This window comes from Adiantum capillus-veneris, chromosome 29 (genome assembly GCF_014529385.1).
Source record: "Adiantum capillus-veneris isolate H3 chromosome 29, ASM1452938v2, whole genome shotgun sequence".
In the NCBI taxonomy this organism is placed as follows: domain Eukaryota; kingdom Viridiplantae; phylum Streptophyta; class Polypodiopsida; order Polypodiales; family Pteridaceae; genus Adiantum; species Adiantum capillus-veneris.
The window spans coordinates 119,599,808-119,617,231 of NC_140959.1; the positions used below are offsets into that span (position 1 = coordinate 119,599,808).

General features: G+C 44.0%; 1 protein-coding gene across 5 annotated transcripts in view; it reads left to right on the forward strand.

Annotated features, from left to right (window-relative positions):
* The window catches only part of LOC147419849 (putative RNA-dependent RNA polymerase SHL2), a 64,719-nt gene that overhangs the window by 13,486 nt on the left and 33,809 nt on the right, over window positions 1-17,424 (forward strand). For 2 of the 5 annotated variants that reach the window (XM_086505969.1, XM_086505968.1), the window contains exon 2: window positions 5,400-5,597. The exons of the other annotated variants lie outside the window; for them this stretch is intronic. The gene's annotated coding sequence lies outside the window, so the exon portion shown is untranslated. The remainder of the gene's footprint in view (window positions 1-5,399; window positions 5,598-17,424) is intronic. 5 annotated transcript variants of the gene reach the window in all.

Here is a 17,424-nt window from a genome sequence, read left to right on the forward strand (position 1 = left end):
TTACGCGGCACTTATGGATTTAGACAGAGATCAGTCGACTCCTCTACATCCGGAGATGCAGGAAGAGATCACGAAGAAGATTCACGCGAGGAGTACGGCCCTCCTCGGCCTACTCAGGCGGAGCTTGAAGAGATGGAGCGTCGACGATTGATCGACGATGCAACAAAGATGATGTTAAATTTTGTGAAGGACCCAAAATTTGCAAAATTTATGACCCAGACCTCCTTCGATGAGGTGCACGCACAGTGGCGGCAAACCATAGAAACACCCCTCAAACCGGCACTCAAGAAACCTCCTACTTCAAAGATGTTTACTGAGCAAGAATTAGAAGAGGTGGTCGATGCACGGATTTCTCAGCTTTTTGACACGCAGAACAAAACTGAAAAGCACGACAAAAACTAGAAGAAAGGAACTGACTTCCGGGGTTATTTCGGTCGTCAATCTGCTTTTGCCTTGGCAAGAAAGTAGAAAAAGCATGTCAGATTTGAAGGAGTATCCAGTTCTTCTTCTTCCTGTTCTGACAGTTCTTCTAGCTCTTCTGACTCGAGCGAAGAAGACAGAAAAGGGAAAGAGCGAATCAAAAAGCAAAGCTTCAGAAAGGGCAAGAAAAATGCAAAGAAGTCTAAATCTCGCCCAATTTCGGACAGTTCTACAGAGGACTTGTCTTCGGATAGTTCGGACTCCGATGACAACAGATTTTATGCAAGGAAGAAGAAATTTTTACAAAGCCAATCAGTATGACTTTCTGGAAGATAAAAGCAAGAAAGTTCGAGAGTTTAAAGAAGGTGGATAATCAATTAAATTTGATACGTTTTCTGGATTTCAAGATGCTTTGAAGGCTTTGGCCTTCATACAACAGTTTGACATAGCTTTCTCTAGAGGGCGTTACTCAGAGCACTCCAAGATTCGGAGGGCTACCTCTTACTTCAAGGGAAATGCTTAAACTTGGTGGTCCACGCTTCTATTGAACAAGAAAGCGCAAGTTAAATGGCTAAAATTTAAAAGGCTTTTTATTTCTTCTTGGTTGACTCGGGAGTACGAACGTGACATACGAACTGCTTGGAACCATCTTCAGATAACCAAGAGAGATTCATTGGACGCATATTGCGAGAGATTCTGGAGCTCTTTTCTATCGGCCTCTTCATTTAAGAAGATCTCGTTCAAAGAACAGATTGAGCGGTTTACCCTTGGGACTTCCTACAGAGATCCGAGATCACTGCTTAGAGCAAAAGTCAGATTCTATTTAGGAATTGATGAGTCATGCAAAACGGGGTTTTGCCATTCATTTAAGCAGTTTGACCTACCCCAGAGATGAAATCATGACGCAAAGGACCGAACAAACTTCGAACAATGAAGGTAGAAAGAGGAAGAGCAACCCAGAAAAGAAAGAAAAGGATGCACGACCCAAGCTCACTCTTCGAGAGAGAGCTCTCTACATCAAAGAGGGGAAGTGCTTTGGATGCGGGGAAACTGGGCATATCTCCGCGAAGTGCCCTAAAAAGGCACCGAAAGAACAAAACAACAAAGATGAAGACAAGCCTAAGGGTTCGAAAGAAGCTGAGGAAAGTGGACGAAAAGGCAAGATGAAAGCAGGACTGGTTCCAGATTGCATGGGTACTGATCCAAGCACGATTGACGAGAGTACAAAACTTTGCCGAGCTTGGGGCAAAGTGAAAGACCAAGAAGCCCTGATTTCTTTGATGGAGGAGCCAAGTCTAACTTCATTTCACCTGAATTGGCGGCGCGGCTCGAGATCACACCCGATCGGAGGGGATCACTAGCAGAGGCAGTTCTAGCGGCACCTGGCAGGGACGTAGCCATTACACCTGTCATTGGCAAACTTCAGGTGCATTGTCAGGGGTATTTGGGGCACGAGGACTTGTACATAATGCCCTTGGAAGGTTGTGATGTCCTCCTGGGAATTCCCTGGTACCATAAGAACAACGCCGTGGTCGACTATCGGGCGAGAAAAGCGACTTTGACTACAGAGAAGGGCCAAACTATTCTACTTGATGTGAAACTTAAGGGCTAGTCTGTCCCTATTGTATCGGCTTCGGTTGTTTCAAAACTAATGAAATTTAGTCTATTTGTTTACTCGATCTTTTTGAGAGAGTTGAATAATGAGAATATGACAAATATTTCTGAACTTGATAGAGAACGCCAAGAATTTCTCCACACTCATGCCGATTGCTTCTCAGAGGGGCTGCCAGGCGAGTTACCACCTGCTCGTCCTGAGGATCATACCATTGATCTGATATCTGGAAGCACACCACCGAACCGGCCACCTTACCGTGTGAGCCGAGCCCAAAACGAAGAAATTATGAACCAAGTGAAAGACGGATCTTGGAGAATGTGCATCGATTATAGAGCTCTCAACAAAATCACCATCAAAACAGATTTTCGATTCCTAGGATCGATGATATTCTTGACCGACTACAGGGATCCCCGTGTTTTAGCAGGATCCCTGTATCATCAGAGCCAAATCGCGCCGGGAGATGTCTACAAGACAGCTTTTCGGACGACTTTTGGTTATTTGAGTTTTTGGTGATGCCTTTTGGCCTAACCAATGCTCTTGCAACATTTAACCGGATGATGAACATGATTTTTAGAGAGTACAGACTATTTGTTGGCACTTTCTTTGACGACATCATTGTTTTCTCCAAGGATGAGGCAGAACATAGAGAACATCTGCTACAGGTCTCTTAGGCATTACGAGATCACAAGTTGGTGATGAATGTGAAGAAAAGTGAATTTTTCCTACCCAATACACTTTTTGGGACACATTGTCTCAGTAACAGGAGTGCAGATGGACCCGGCCAAGATAGAGACTATCCGTGATTGGCCCAATTTGAAGAATGTCCATGAAGTTAGAAGCTTCTTGGTTTGTGTTCGTACTACAGGCAGTTCATTAGAAAGTTTGCAGAGGTTGCTTCTCCTTTGCATATCTTGACACAGAAAGGAGTCCCTTTCTCGTGGGGACCCAAAGAGGTGACTGCCTTTCAGACACTGAAAGAGAAATTGACTACAGGACCAGTTTTGAATTTGCCGGGCTTGCAGAAGTCTTTTGAAGTATATTGTGATGCTTGTGGTCGTAGTCTGGGTGCGGTCTTAATGCAAGAAGGCCATGTCATTGCCTACGAGAGCCGATTGTTCTCAAGGCCGGAATTGATAGCACAGATTTATCAGAAAGAGCTTTTGGCGGTTATTCATGCTCTTACTCAGTGGCGACATTACCTACTTGGAGCGGATTTTATTGTCTTCACAGACCATCAGAGTTTACGCTACTTCTTGTCACAGAGCAGCTATCGGAAAATCAGATGCGGTGGGCGAACATCTTGTCACAGTTTCACTTCCAGATTGTCTATGTGCAGGAACAAAAGAATTTGGTGGCGGATGCTTTGTCTCTGAAGCTGTTGGTTCTGGCTATTTCTGCGATACATCATAGGAGCTTCGAGGAATATGGTCGATTAGTATGCCACAGATACAGATTTTGCAGATATTTTCACGCGGATACGGAATGGGGAGATAGTTGCGGGATATTCCATTTGGGATGGCTACTTGATGAGTAAAACCATGTTGTGCGTTACACAGCCGTTGAGGGAAAAGGTTATGACCGAATGCCACTGTCCACCTTTTACGGGTCACCGCGGCATAGCTACCACCTTGAAAGGTGTGGAGAGATACTTCTTTTGGTCGAGACTCAAGAAGGACGTGGACACTTTTGTACGCAATTTCTTGATGTGCCAGAAGGTCAAGTTTGACAGGCCTAGAGCACAGGGATTGTTACAGCCTTTCCCCATCCCCACCCGCCCCTGGGAAAGTATTGCAATGGATTTCATTTTTGGTCTTCCGAGAACACAGAGTGGTCACGATGGTATCTGGATTGTTATTGACAGGTTTATTCTAGTGAAGAAAACAGTCAAGCCGGATCACTTAGGGAGACTGTTTGATGCCCAGATCTTCAGATTACATGGCATGCCGAGACGATTGTCTCCGATAGGGATCCCAGATTCACGAGTTTGTTTTGAAAGGCTATTTTTGAGAACATTGGCACGCGGTTGTAGTTCTCGTCATCTTTCCACCCGCAGACTGACGGGCAATCAGAGATTGCCAATGCAGTGGTACTAGATTTATTGAAGTCTTACATCTCGGATCCGAAGACTCAATGGGAAAAGTATTTACCTTTGGTGGAATTTGCCTACAATAACACGGTACACTCTTTGACGAGGAAGGCGCCATTTGAGATTATTTAAGGTGCTACAAAGGTTCCACCCTTCCTAAGCATGAACGATAAGATTTTTGAAGCCGATGAGTACCCGTGTCACTTGGACACGACTTTTGCCAAGGTCCGCGAGGCTTTGAAGAAATCTCAAGAAAGACAGAAAAAGGTAGCAAATTGCTATCGTCGCGATTTGAAATTGAAGGAGAATGATTGGGTGCTCTTACGTTTTGAGAAGGCACGCTTGAGAAAGAAAAAGGGAAAGGAGAGGCTTTTTCCAAAGCTTAGTATGCGATACTACGGACCTTTCCAGAGTTCCGAAAAGATAAATGATGCCTCCTTTAGACTGAAGCTGCCCGATACTTGGAGAATTCACAATGCTTTTCATGTGAGTCTCTTGAATCCTTTTAAAGGCGATGTGCCCGAAGATGGGGAGCCTGATGAGCAACCCGAAGTGGAAGAAAACGAGGAGATCCTTGTTCCATAACGGATATTGGCACATAAAGACAAAAAGATTAGGAGTAAAGCGATAAGGCGGTTCTTGGTTAAATTCAAGAACTATCCTGCATTGGATGGAGAAGGAGGACCTAGTAGATACTCCTCAGATTGTGAATCTTTACCTTGAAGCTTTTGGTTTAGCATAGTCTATTCCAAATGGAACCCTGAACTCAGCTTGGGCGGAATCTGGTGCAGTAGGTATGCACAAGAGGGGAGTCGCTCCACTCCTTTGTCAACAGATTGCCTCGATTTTTGATACTAAATTTACTGATGTCTCTTTGAGTTTCAGGGATACTATGAGCTGATAGTATTTTACTGTAATGACTTTATGAAATGGAATTCCCGATAATATGATACTGACTTGTTCTTAACTCGTTTAAGTGCAGGAACTGATAGACGAAATGATTGCAGCATTTTGGTCTGAATTATCTCGATAGACATGGTTGCAATAGGGATTAGTCAATCGGGCATCTATGAGGTCCCGAGTGGATCTAGATGCGATTGCTAAATACGTTACCGATTAATCATGGTCTAAGATCTGAATGAATTTTGAATGTGATTTGTCATGTGATGTCGTGTGATGTGACTGTTGATTGGTACATGTGCAGATGTGTGTTTCAAGTGCGTCGGTACTAACAGTCAGTGTTTGCTAAGACAGTTATGGCTTCTGTTTGTTTTATAGGTGTAAATGAGGGCGATTACAATATTTTCAAGAGGGGGGTATGTCACAAACTGGTGACGTGGTTGCCCTGTACACACCCCCGAGAAATGCTGGCTGAAATGATGACGTGGCAACAGAGTATGGAAACCCGTAATCGCGGCGCAGAATTCGGAAGCTGACGTGGTATTGGCTGTAGGAAGCCCGCGTTTTACGGCAGTTGTACGGACTCTTTTTGGCTACGCAATTCAGGGCTGAATTTTTACGCAAAAGCATGAGAGAGAGAGAGAGAGAGAGAGAGAGAGAGAGAGAGAGAGAGAGAGAGAGAGAGAGAGAGAGAGAGAGAGAGAGAGAGAGAGATGAAATGAAATGAAATGTTATATTAACGTCTTCAAAAGGCCAGAATGACCTATGAGACCAAATTGATACAAAAGTGGTGAATCTGTTACAATGTCTGGGTACCTTAGTACTACAATGTTTGGGTACCTTAGTACTAAAGTACTAAGTGTGAAAGTAAATGTGAAAAAACTAAATACAAAGTATTAAATAAACTTCTTAGGAGCATTCTGGGTGTCTGGCTAGAATGCTTCTAATCCTTTGTTGTAGTCTCCTCCGGTGAAGTGTGCTTCTTCATCTTGGTCGTGGTCGTCTCGATTTCCTAAGCTCAATCGCTCCGTCAATTAGGGTGCCTTTGGTATGAATGTGGGTACTCCTTTGTGTTGGCTGCTGGCCTCTTGCTTCCCCTTCCACTCCTGCTTCTCTCGATCCGAAGAAGTCTGTGATCTGCCTCTGAGGCCGTAGTGCTCTTTGTCTTCTCATTAGATTATCCCTGTGCTGATGTAGTTCCAGTAGGTACAAGCCTAAGCATCTTTGATCTTGGTATTGCATGATTCTATCTAGAGGTCCAAAGCCTTCTTTAAAGAGGCAATGAAAACGCCCACGTATCTCATAGCATATTGTGCAGTGGCATATATAGTGTAATTTTGTCTCTGGCTCCATTCCGCATAACTTGCAAATTCTGGTCTCAGGTGGGATTCCCCTAAATCTGCCAAATTCAATTTCCAACTGGTGTGAGGATGTACGAATCTGACCAATAGCACATCTCAAACCATGAGACAGGTGGGTATCCATGTAACTCGGGCGAATCACAAATCCATCTTCAGATAGTTGTAGGAAGTTTTCTTTGTAGTCGGCCATCTTCGTGCCCAATTCTTGTGTAGGGTCTACCCATGTCCTCTTAGTATCCAACTGTATAAGATCTTGTCGGATGATTTTATTAATCTCCGTTCGTGTAATTGCCAGTGATGGAGCCTCAAGAGAGTATTGGAAGGGGGGTAATCTTTCCATACTGAACCCGTGTCTCTGAAACCACGAGGACAGTTGCGCATACCAGCATGATGTATCCCCTTTCATTGCCAATTGTCGAGAGGATTCGAGGGCCAGTCTAGTATATCGGCCATTAGTTGTATCCCACAAACCATGTATAAAGGACACTGATCTGGTAAGAGCTTCAATTTCTATCGGAGGGGCCGCTAGTTCCGCTCGGGTAATCGCGTGTGGTACGGAGGCCTTGGCTCTAATCATTCGGGAAATCATAGATACCAAAGGTCTCTCCATTGACTTCCAATTATCCTGATCCACAGATGGTCCCCAAATCTGGATCCCATAAAGCATAGCCGAAGCCACCACAGTATCAAAGAGCCAAAGTTTTGTTCGTGGTTCCTGAAACTGCACTTGTGAACACATCCTCTCCAACCCTCCCAGGGCTGCAGAGGCTCTGGATAATCTAGCATCCGCTGCTTTCTTAAGAGTAAACTTCGGTCCTACAAATACCACCCCAAGGTATGTGTATACATCTGTGTACTCTACTGTATCCTGGCCATATGCAAATGTAGGTGCCGATCTCCTAACCCACTGCGGTGTGGTGTTAAACACCATAACTTTGGTTTTACCCAAGTTTACCGACAGTCCACTGTCCTCCACGAATTTATGTAATGCATCTAGCTGCCTCTGCATTCCATCTGGTGATTCTGCTATCAATACAATATCATCTGCATACGACAACAAAGGGATCCATGACCCTGCAAGTTGAGCACCTTTGTCACCTTCTCTATCAATGTAATCTGTTACCTCATCTATGTACATACCAAATAAAGTAGGGGACAGTGGGCATCCTTGCTTTACTCCAACGGTGGAGTGAACAATGTCGGAATCCCCTTCTGGAGTATGTACATAACCAGTTACTGACCCGTATAAGGCCATGATCCCCCAAATAATCTCTTTGGGGACCCCTAACTCTTGCATCCTGCGCATCAATCTGGCCCTTGGTACTGTATCAAAAGCTTTCCGAAAATCCACAAAGCAACAATACATCCTTCTCCCGTTTGCTCTTCCTTCCTCAATAATGGCTCTGAGCGTAAGAATATGATCTAAAGTGGAATAACCCCTTCTGAATCCAGCTTGTCTTGTTGCCCTTATGCCCTCATTCTCTGCCCATCTACTCACTTTTTGTTCAAGAATGGATGCGTACAGTCGGGTCAAAGTGTGACCTACCATAATGGTACGGTAGTTCCCGGGTATCATAGGATCCCTTGAATTGAAAATAGGTACGATAGTAGATAATTTCCAAGATTCAGGTAATCCTTCACACATGACCCAATTAAACAGACGAGCAAGGACTTCTGAAAGTACATCCCTGGCATGGATCAGATGTTCTGCTACTAAACCATCATGATCATATGCTCTTCTTGTCTTCATCTTATCAATGGCTTTTTCCACCATTTCCGTAGTAAAGAAAGTACTAGTAGCAGGGCATGGCTCTAGTGGATCTGGTAATGGAGGCTGTCTAGATACCATATATAATGATGTTACATATTGACCCTAGATCTCAGGAGAAGTAATCGTCGGAGGGGGTGAGTGCTCGTGAAATAAGCGCCAGGCCTCATGTGAGTCCTGACTCAAGAAGAGCTGATATAAATCCATCTCTAGTTTGGCTAAAAATGCCCTTTTCTTGCGACGTACTATACACCGAAGAGCAATCCGAGACTTCTTATATGTGATGATCCCAAGTGTAAGCTCTTTCTGGACCTGGGTTCTCGTCTCTCTGCATTCCTCGTCATACCAACTGTTTTGAGGCATGTTCCCAGATCCTCTTTTCTGATCAGGTTGAGTATGTGGGTATGCCTCTTGTGCTGCTCCATATAGTATCTCTGTTAATTGAGAAGTAATCTCCTCTACAGTATATACTGGCTCGGCTGTCCACATCCTATTATAGATCTTTTCCACATAGACTGAATCAGTTTCTGGTGTGAAAGTATATCTTGTGTGTGTCTTCTTCCTTTGTACTTGAGAGGCATTGTATTGGAAGGAGATTGATAAGGTCAATAGAGCATGATCCACTGCAATCCCAACCGGTCTGGGTCCCACCTTAAATTCCTTGATACTAGAAATAAAGCTTGGTGAAGTCATGACATAATCCACTGTACTGGCCCCATGCCTGTGCGGGAAGCATGTGAATCCCCCAGATAACGGGAAATTCTCTAGACCATTAAGTATGGCCAAACCATGTATAGTTGCCATCTCCATGAGATGTCTCCCATATTCAGTGTGTTCTTTATCCTGTGAGTTTCTAGTAAGCCCCCTCTGTGATAAATCCACTTCTCTGAGCATTTCCTCAGAAGTATCATAGAATACTGCTTGAGAGTTGGCCGTTGTGGCATTAAAGTCTCCTAAGAGAACGCTGTCTCCATCTCTAGAGAACTCCCATATATCATTATTCAATATGGAGAAAGGGGATTGTCCTTTAGGTGAGGAGTAGACTGAGGTACTCGGAGGGAAGTAGTATATGGCGATATATAGAAATCTACCTGTCTCGGCTCTCATTCTCACCCACATATACCTTGCTTGCTCATCTTTCCTGATAATCTGTAGTAGTGGTTTCAGCTCCTCCTTAAATAAGACTGCTACTCCTCCTGAACCCCGGCTACCCTGTAGAGATCTCGTCTGTTCAACCAGCTGTTTCCCATATATAACCCTTCACATGTGGCATACGCTGTCCCGGTATCTGGTGTGTCTCTGAATAGAAAACTATGTCTCTGTCCCTAAAGTTGTCTTCAAAGGCACCTACATCTAGCCTATATGATCCATTACAATTCCACGCCGCTATCCGGAGCGTCGCCCCATAGGTCTTGCACCGTCATGCTGAGCGCTTTTCCAGAACCACTACTCTCCCTCCTCTATAAAAGGCGATTTTCCCCTTTTCTCTTGCTGCCCTAATCTCTGGCATCAACTCTTGCATGTGTGTCACTTGTGCCAATGTAAGGTCATCTCCCAGGAAAATACCGGTTTTCTTAAGAGTTGGCCTCTTTTTTAGAAATTCTTTCCTTCTTTCTATATTCGGGAATCGGAGAATAAGTGCCCTATCCTTTACGTTTCCCTTCTCATCGATTCCTTTCTTGCCCACTCTCCATGCACTTGTGTGAGTAGGCTCTGTGATGCCCATGCGTTGTAGCAGTTTCTTCACTTCTTCATCTACATTTTCTTTGTCTTTGACTCCTGTGACCCGCACATGCAGAGCCCGAGTCTTCCTTTTCTGCTCTTCCTCAATGGTCATATTAATAATGGTAGAAGTAGGTGTGGTCTTGAGCATCTGGGCCTTCCCTTTCTTCGCATCCTCAATCCATTTCTTTGCTTCATCAACCTTTTCTTGTGTCTTCACAAGACGTTCCGCCCATGAAGATGCCGTTTTCGATTTTTGTTCATCTCCTTCCCGTAGAGTTTTCATCTGATCCTTCATGTCCTCGAGCTCCTTCAGCACCGAAGGTTGGTCGTCTCCCTTCTCCTTAGTTGCAGATTTGCAAGCCGCAAGTTCTCCTTTTAGCTCCTCGATTATTGCATCCTTTTCCCCCATGTGTTTTTCCATATTTGTTCTCCATGCTTCAAAACTTGCTATTGCCTCATCGAGTTTCTTTTGCATAACGCATTCTGTTACATTTACTTTGGCCTTGCTAGAGAGAGAGAGAGAGAGAGAGAGAGAGAGAGAGAGAGAGAGAGAGAGAGAGAGAGAGAGAGAGAGAGAGAGAGAGAGAGAGAGCTTTTGAAGCATTGCTTTATTTTAAAAGGCTTTTGATTTTCAGCTTTTGGGGCTCTGCTTTTGGCATCCCTTGTAATGAATAAATAATTGGGCAGGGCTACCACTCTGCAGAGCATCTGGACGGAGAGTATGAGAGTGAGACCCTCCCACTCCCTTGTACTTTGAGTGCAGATTAATACAAAAAGAAATACCGAAAGGGGCGCCAGTCTTTGGGGCCAATATTTCTAGGCACGGAACTCCGCCCCGTGTCGAATCAATTGTGAACTGTAAACTGTTTTGAAGTGAATTCCTGTCTTGTCACGGTAGAATCTTGACTTGGAGCGTCCAAGTCTGTTACACCCACACCAAAGGTACGTGGATTGATTGAGCCATTCAGCTAGGCAGGTCCAGGCGCCCACGACCAAGTGGGGCCTCACATCATCGACGGAGGTGGCTCGACATGCGAGACGACCAGTCAGAGTATTGACCATGGAGGATATTGATGAGATTGGGCAGCGATCGATGAGGGATCTCATCTGATGATTTGTATCTCTTTTGATCCATCTTTGTTTCAGCTAACCCAATATATCAGCCCTCACCCTATCACCTCTCCCCACCTATTTTGTCTCGGTTTCAGTTTTTCAGTTCTTTGTACTTTTTGTACTCAGTTTCTCAATCCTAGACAATGACATATGGGAGTTTTCAGAGGATGGTGACATCATCCTCCTACGGGACTTCAGTGCCCGGACAGGCAATGCTCAGACTGTCTTCTATGACACTTCAAAGGAGATGCTTAGAGAAGTGGATTTAGGAGATTTGGGGCTTGATAGACATTTACCAAATAGAGAGCAGACAGAGTATGGGAGACATCTCACGGAGACGCCAACTACACATGGTCTAGGGATACTTAATGGCCTACTGAAAGCGCGGAGAGGCTACCGGAGCCAGGTGTGAGTGCAAGAAGGCTGTAACACTGCAGATCGAAGAGAGAGAGAGAGAGAGAGAGAGAGAGAGAGAGAGAGAGAGAGAGAGAGAGAGAGAGAGAGAGAGAGAGAGAGTACGATTTTGCGGAAACCCACGTCTGTGGTTTTGTGTCCAGGTTCCAGGTTCAAAGTATAAAAATATACATAAAGGGGGTCATTTAGGGCCTTTTACCCGACAACCTCCCACTTAAAGGCATAAATGAGCCCTTTAAGCTAACCAACTCTCACCGGCTGTATGCAATGCTCATGTTGAGCCTTAGCAAGACTCTTGGTGAGAACATCTACAGGGTTATCTTGTGTATTGATCTTAGTCAAGGTGACTAGAACATCCTCCAATACCTGACGTATGAAGTGGTACCTATCTCACGACGGTCTAAACCCAGCTCACGTTCCCTATTGGTTGGTGAACAATCTAACACTTGGTGCTTCGCAATGATAGGAAGAGCCGACATCGAAGGAACAAAAAGCAACGTTGCTATGAACGCTTGGCTGCCACAAGCCAGTTATCCTTGTGGTAACTTTTCTGACACCTCTAGCTATGTGTTTGGTACGCGCATGAAACATGGCATTTTTGGCTAAATAGACAGTACTCTGGCTATCACATCCCAACACTTGAGTATTAGCAAGCATGCCAAGTTTTTTTGCAAGTCTGCCCAACCAAATGGCTTCCTTTGAAGCCTCTGTGGTTGAAATGTATTCAGCCTCAGTAGTACTCAGTGCCACAATTTTCTGCAACCTAGAACACCAAGAGACTGCACCACCAGCAATAGCAAATACATATCCATTGGTAGATTTCTTGTGCATATCCTTTTGCAACCAATCTTGCCTTGTACTTGGGTTTTTTATCCACGATCTTAATCTTGTACACCCATTTGTTAGAAGAGCCTTTCTCCCTTTAGGCAATGGCACAAGGTCCCAAGTATCATTTGCATACAAGGATTTCATTTCCTCTTGCATTGCAAGCTCCCACTTACTGCTTGAATCACATGACTTAGCCTCTTTATAAGTAAGAGGTTCACCTTCATCTGACAACATTACATGATGCAAAGAGGGATTAAATCTGTGCGGTTGCCTTCTCAAACGAGTTGACCTGCGTACCCAATTATCTACACTCTCAGGCAACGGTTCTACATCATGAGGCAACTCATTTTCAGCTCTATCATGTTGCTGAAAATCATTTTCGGCCAATTCAGGTGGCTGTCCATCCTCATTAGGAGCATCAATATCATGTCCTACCTCTTGTGGCTCAAGGTTAACTGGCTGATTATGAATTTCAGCTTGCGGTAATACATCATGAGACTCTTTTTCAACATCAATGGGTGGCACGCGAGGCTGAAATCTGATTGTTTTCTTGTCAGAATCAGATTTTGTAGCATTCTTAAGACATTTTGCCTCATTGAACACTACATCTCGGCTACGAATTACCTTTCTAAATTGTGGTAACCACACTTTATAGCCCATTTCACCTTCTTCCCCATAACTTAGGAAGACTCCCTTAATGGACTTCGTATCAAGCTTTGTTCTCAAGTCATTGCGTACATGAGCAAAAGCTTCGCAGCTAAATACTTTCAAATGATCATAAGAGGCAGGTTTGCCAGACCAAACCTGAATGTCATTTTTCAGCGTACTATTAGGAGAGCGATCGCAAATATGAACTGCAGTTTTTAATGCTTCTCCCCAAAACTCTTGGGAAAGATTAGCGGTGGACAACATACAACGCACTCTCTCACATAAAGTACGGTTGTACCTCTCAGCCACACTATTAGAACACGGATTATAAGGGGCTGTAAACTCCCTTTTGATCCCATTATCATCACAAAAACGTTGAAATTCAGCAGATACATATTCTCCTTCATTGTCGGACCTGAGACATTTAAGCTTAGCACTCTTTTGAGTAGTGACAAAAGTATGAAACTTCTTAAAAGCATTAAAAGTCTCACTCTTACTTTTCAACAAATGCACCTATCCTTTCCTAGTACAGTCATCAATAAATGTAACAAAATACAATGCACCACCAAAAGACTTAACATGCATAGTGCATACATTGGAGTGAATAAGATCAAGAGGATTAGCTTTGCGAGAGACACCACAGTAATAAGAAGATTTCTTTTGCAATTGTTACAAAAATCCAAGTTTTTGCCTTTTACATCAACCCTCTTCAAAGAGGACAGCACATCAATACCCTTTTGGCTCATATGGCCAAGTCTCTTATGCCACAATTTCGTATCTGAAGCAACTTCAGCAACAACAAGAAACTTGCCAGGCAAAGCTTTGCATCGAAGATAGTACAAATTACCTCTTTTAGACCCTTTTGCAACAAGCATAAAGCCCTTAAGCAACTTCCATGAACCCCCAGGAAAGATGGTAGTAAAACCATGTGCATCTAATTGATCAACAGATAGCAAACTTTTCTTAATGCCTGGTACAAACCTGACATCATTCAATAAAAGCTCTTGATTATTGTTAAGAGCCAAGCGCATGGTACTCATTCCCTCAATATTGCAAGAAAAATTATCACCAAGGTACACCTTGCCATAATTGCCTGTGGCATATGTAGCAAAACACTCCAAAGATGGAGTTACATGGAAAGAAGCACCAGAATCTACTATCCAAGATTGGGATAGACCATCATTAGCACTAAGCAATGCATCAATGACATCTTTCTTTGAAATAAGCATGTCTTTTGCATTAGCTACCACCAAATCTGAGGGGCATGAAGCCGCAACCAAGATTTCCTCAACGTCTGACAACTCTTCAATGACCACACTAGAGGATACATTTGCATTTTCAGCATCCTTGGAGGAATTACTTGCTGATTTTTCTCCTTTCTTCTCATCTTTCTTCTTCTTCTCTTGTGCTTCCTTCTTTCTCTCATGCTCTTTCTTGAAATACCTGCAATCGGGTTTTTTGTGACCCTTTTGCCACATTGATAGCAAGTGATATCCTTATCCTTTGTCTTGCTCTTACTTCTATTTTGAGTCCTGTTGCTCGCATCACACTTTTGATTTCTACCTCTTGCATTGTAGGCAGAGCTGCCACCTTCCCCACTAGACTTGCATCTAATCTCTTCATTGAAAATAGACCCTCTCACACTGTCATACGTGAGGCTGGGACTGTTACTCAAGGAAACAACCAATGTCTCCCAAGTATCTGGCAATGTCATAAGCAAGAAAATAGCTTTCAGCTTATCATCAAATTGCTGAAGCCCATTGTTTTGCAACTGACTCAACACACTTGTAAAAGCACTCAAATGCTTAGAAGCTGACTTCGAGTCATCAAGCTGCATATTCACCAACTTTTGCATCAAATGCACCTGGTTCACAAGCGTCGTGTTCTCATAATTGGACTTTAGCTTTTGCCATATAGCATAAGCAGTATCCAAACGCTTGATGTCCGTCAAAATGTTATCATTGAAAGCCATTTTGATGTAGGCCATGGTCTTCTTATTCAACCTGGTCCACTCTAAGTCAGACGAACCTTGCGGCTTATTCTCTTCCAATGCATCTTCACAATCCTTCAAGAAAAGGATACCTTGTATGCGTTCTTGCCAAAGGTCGAAACCTTGACCATCAAACCGTTTGATTTCCATCAAATTTTAAGTGTCATATGCGGAAGAGGTAGCAGCTGTCTTAACTCAACCACAAGACTTTGCATACAAAAGACCACAGTTTCTTTACATGAAACATTCCAAATCTAAATTTTCAGCTGAATATACGATTTAAATCACTTGTACTCAGCTTTCACTCTAATCCTCGCACTAAACATCAATACATGTGATCCCATAAATTTGGTACACCTGTGTATTGCTGTTATAACCTGTAAATCACTTGTTTTGACCTAAAAACAGTCTGTTTTGGGTTGTTTTGGCAGTCTCGGTGACCTTCTTGACCTCGGAAGCAAGGAGCTTCGCGATGGAAGTGAAAATGGTTGCGGGAAAGCAATATAGCTTGCTGTCCAGCAGCCTGTACAACTCGTGTTTCGGACCCTAGGGGAGGTGAAAGAGTGCAGGTTTGGGCCAGGTGGAGCCAGACGTGAGTGCAAGAAGGCTGTAGCGCTGCAGATAGAAAGCAGAGAGAGAGAGAGAGAGAGAGAGAGAGAGAGAGAGAGAGAGAGAGAGAGAGAGAGAGAGAACGATTTTGGGAAAACCCACGTTTGTAGTTTTGTGGCCTTCCCACTTTTATTATAAGTGACGTTAAAAAATGTGTCCAGGTTCAATGTGAACCTGAACAAAGTATAAAAATATACATAAAGGGGGTCATTTAGGGCCTTTAATCCAACACCTACAACGTTTTCTTAGAGCGGCTAGTTTCACATGCTTTCCACTCAGGCATGGGGCCAGCACAATGGACTATGTCATGGCATATCCGAGCTTCATTCCGTGCATTCACGATATCACAGTAGGACCAAGACCAGTGGGTGTAGCAGTGGATCATGCTCTCTTGACACTTTCCGTCTCCTTTCAGTACAGTACAGCCCAAGTGTCAAGAGGGAGGACACATACCCGCTATACATTTACACTAGAGACTCATTGTGTTTATACAGAGATCTATAGTCGTCTATGTACAACACTCAGGCCAGGACTCTCAATGGAGGAGATCATCACTTTACTGACTGAGACATTGTATGATGCAACAGTAGAGGCATACCCACACACTCAGCCTAATCAGAGATGCTGTTCTGGGACCATGCCTCGTAACAGTTGGTATGACGAGGAGTGTAGAGAGACAAGAGTACAGCTTCAGAGAGATCTTCTCCTAGGGGTCATAATCACAGACAGTCTCAGATAGCCTTCAGGCGCCTTGTGCGACGGAAGAAGCGAGTATTTCTAGCTCAAATGAAACGAGACTTATACCAGTTGTTCGAGTAGAGACTCAAGAGAGGCATGGCGTTTCTTTCATGAGCGCTCCCCTCCCTTAGTGATTACTTCTCCTGATGTGTGGGGTCAGTATGCAACATTCTTATATACAGTTCCTGGATAGACACCCCTTCCAGATCCTCTTAAGCCATGCCCATCTACGTGTCACGTGTACATCTAACTTATGTGCATGTGGACAAGCTACCTCAGGTCTAGGGTTCAGGTCAGCCTAGGAAGTGTTGTGGCACCTTTGTGAGTCTGTGTGCAGACCGTGCATGTCCAGGCACTTAAAGAGTACTTGCATGGGTTATACAACCATTAGTACCAGCATGTCCATGTTCCGGTCAGTGAACCCAACTTTGGGGACAATACATATTATTTATTTTATTAACTAATTATGCCATTATGGGGCCGTGGGGCTGTTCGGAAGGCTACTCGACCCAGCTTGCTGCAGCTATAAAGGGAGATCTGGGGCGCCCATTTCTAGCAGAAGAGACAAAAGGAGCTCAGGCTTGTAGTGTTCTCTCCTCAACAAGACGGCATAAGAAAACCAGCGTATTTGGATTCTGCTACTAGGACAACCAGTGTATTTGGATTCTGCCAAATTGTCACAAGGTGGGCACCACGTGCCAATAGAAAAGAACAGACTGAATAGACTTTTAGCACTTCAATAACAACTGAACTGAAAGAGAGAGACGAACGCGACACGGAGTGGCGGAATTCCACCCCAGAGAGTATTGGCCCCAAACCTTGGCGCCCCTTTCGGTATTTCTTTATATTGCATCAACACAGTACAAGCCGATACTCCAAACTCTACACCTTCTCCAGGAAGCATGCCAGAGAATGAGCCCTAGCCTCATATTTAAAGGCCCTTGGCTTGAAAAGCAGTTACACTAAAAAGCCTTTAAAAACTCAAAAGCTTCTGGTCCAAAAGCAAAGCCAAAAAGGTGCCAACGTAAATCACGGAAATCCGTACAGCTTGCCACGTCATAACCCAGCGCAAAACGCGGAAATCTCCGTGCTGCCCTTAGGGTTAGGATTAGGGTTTCTGTAGTTTTAGGGTTTTTGGCAGCAGAATTAGGGTTTGCAGGTTTTAGGGTTAGGGTTTCCAAAATTAGGGTTTCAGCAATTAGGGTTTCC